The sequence below is a fragment of the Eptesicus fuscus genome, chromosome 15, assembly GCF_027574615.1.
Source record: "Eptesicus fuscus isolate TK198812 chromosome 15, DD_ASM_mEF_20220401, whole genome shotgun sequence".
Classification (NCBI taxonomy): domain Eukaryota; kingdom Metazoa; phylum Chordata; class Mammalia; order Chiroptera; family Vespertilionidae; genus Eptesicus; species Eptesicus fuscus.
The window spans coordinates 66,767,650-66,770,423 of NC_072487.1; positions in this window are offsets into that span (position 1 = coordinate 66,767,650).

The window sequence follows — 2,774 nt, forward strand, 5'->3', positions numbered from 1 at the left end:
AGGTTCTGATTGTTTTCTTTCTGCCTCCATCTATTTCTTAGCCCACATCTTAAATCCCCATATTCCTGTATCTCGATCTATTTCACAGGCACAGTTTCTGTTGCACACCCTCACGTACTCTTTGGTGAAATGTCTAATTTCACAGGGAAAAACACATGAAATCTTTCTCTCACTGTCCTAAGACAGTTCAACAAGGAGGTGGTAGACCTTACTGAACAGCTGGGGTGGTTATCTCTTTGTGCAGAGGTATCTGTAACTGAGAAACAAATCATTTTCACTAGGTTCTAGAAAGTTAGGTTTCTTCTGCAGGCATCACCACCAATTTGCTGGGTGATACTGGACAATGATTTTCCCTTTCTGAGCCTCACGGTTGTTGTTTTTTATTGTTCATTTTATTACAGATGTCTCCCATTTTCCTTCTCTCTGCCCACCTCCACCCAGCCCCCTTCCCCTGGCCTTCACTGCACTGTTGTCTATATCCATGGGCTATGCTTATATGTACTTTGGCTAATAACTTCACCCTGTTTTACTCAGTGAGACATTAGTCAGTCTGTTCCATGTATCCATGTCTCTGGTTCTATTTCATTCGTCAGTTTATTTTGTCCTTTAGATTCCACGTAATAGAGAGATCGAGCCTCATGTTTTACTAGTAAAGATGTATGGGTGATGCCCAGGCTGGTTTGGCTCAGACGCATAGAGCATCGGCCTGCGGACTGAGGGGTCCCAGGTTTGATTCTGGTCAAGGGCACATGCCCGGGTTGTGGGCTGATCCCCAGTAGGGAGCATGTAGGAGGCAGCCAATCAATGACTCTCTATCATCATTGATGTTTCTATCTCTCTCTCTCCCCCTCTCCCTTCCTCTCTCAAATTAATAAAAATATATTAAAAATAAATAAAATGAATAAACTTTAAAAAAGATGTATGGGTGGTGAGGGCCAAAGGTGGGGAGGGAGTATCAGAAGACCATGAGCCACCTGCTAGATTAGAGAAGGGAGCTGTGGTTCTTGGTTATTTGGCTCTATGTGGCAGGCTGGTACTTGTCACAGCTGTGCCTCTGATGTTCTCTGTATGAGGTGCCTGCTCAGGAGGTCCTGCTGTTGAATAGATTCTTTTGTGAACAAATAGGACTAATATTCCATGAATCCCACTGGCCAGAGTTTGTTTTTCTACCGAAGTGAGCTATCATTAGCATTTGAGATAAACTCCCAAACAACCTAACCAAAGTGTATCTCCATCCATCTTGGTTCACAGGAGGGAGGGTGTACACTGTGAAGGAAGAGCACATAGTTCATAATAGTCCCTGTGACTTTCCAAAGGAGAGTGCTGACATGGGGGTAGCATGGGAGGGTGTGTGTCAAACACTGCCATGTCCCATGCATTGTATACCCAATTTCACCACCAGGCTCCTGAAGTATGTCATTTATGATAAGAAAACTGAGCTTCACAGAGGTTAGCTAAGTTGACAGCCAGTAAGAATGAGGGAAGGTTTAAAGCTGAGTCTTTCCAGTGTAGAAACTCAGGAATGTGAATGGAAAGTAAAGGCTGGTCCTGAGGAGACCTTGGCCTAGACTCTGCTTCCCTGGGCTGAAGTCCCTCCCTCTGCAAGATGAGAGAAGCTCACCTTACAGTGCTCTAGGGTCTCATGAAGTTGTAATATATTTTGATTCCATTACTTTGTCTATTCCTCACTGCCTTCCCTCACTTCCCACAATTGAACCTGCCCTCCCATCAGCTGGGACTTCCATCCTCAAGGTCCTCCTATGCTAGCGGACGGAAGTGGTGTGGGGCAAGAACTACACACTTCCTTCTCTCACAAGTGGAGAACTTAGTTACCCTTAAATCCCAGTGTTATATCTCTGCTGATGACGCCTGAGTCCCCATCTGTGTGCCAGCTCCAGTCCCATGGTGCTAATGTTGGACCAGCCATTTGGGTGACAGAATTGAGTTTCTGTTACGACTTCTCTGCTGCCATCAGTAGTGAAATGAAACTCCAAGTGACTGAGACTTCCTTCCAAGTCATCCCTGACTTCCCTCTCTGCTCAACTGTTCATTTACATTCATCTTCTTTGGTGTGCTCTCCAAATCTTCCCCCTCCCCTCCATTACCTTTGTCTCCATTCTGGCGTAACACCGTTGTGTCTGAGAATGTATACATGTCTATAAATTTTATATCAGTGGGTTTCTAGAATGCCAAAGACTATGTAAGAATCAATTTTTTGTCTCCAAAGCCACGAAAAAAGTATTTAATGTTTAAAAACAACTATGTATTTTAAAGCTATTAGGAGGATCATAAAGAACTGTTGAAAAAATTAAAGGACAGTCTTAAATGCATTAATTGAAAGAGCATTTGTAATTTGCCTTTCAAATTATTCCTTTAGCATTATTTTAGAAAAAATAAAAATAAATGTATAGATGGATAGCTGTGTTACATTACCATTAGGTAGGATCAAACTTTAAGCTAAAAATTAAATCTATATTTGGTTGCAGAGAAATGTGAAATTTACCTATAGCGATTTTCTACTGACGTTAAATTAAAAGCATGAGCTGGCATCTTTATAACAGAAATGGGTTGACAGATGTAGTCTTGCCTTTAAAGTGGTTTTTCATATATGAATAGAAATGTAATGAGGATAAGAATAGTCTTCCGTATTATCTGTACAGTTCATAAGGCCTTTGTCATTGTTAGTCACTTTAGGTGTGAACATCATTGGGCCATTAAATTAAGGCTGGCAGAAAAAGTTTTCAAAGCGCTACTATTTCCAACTGTTATGATCC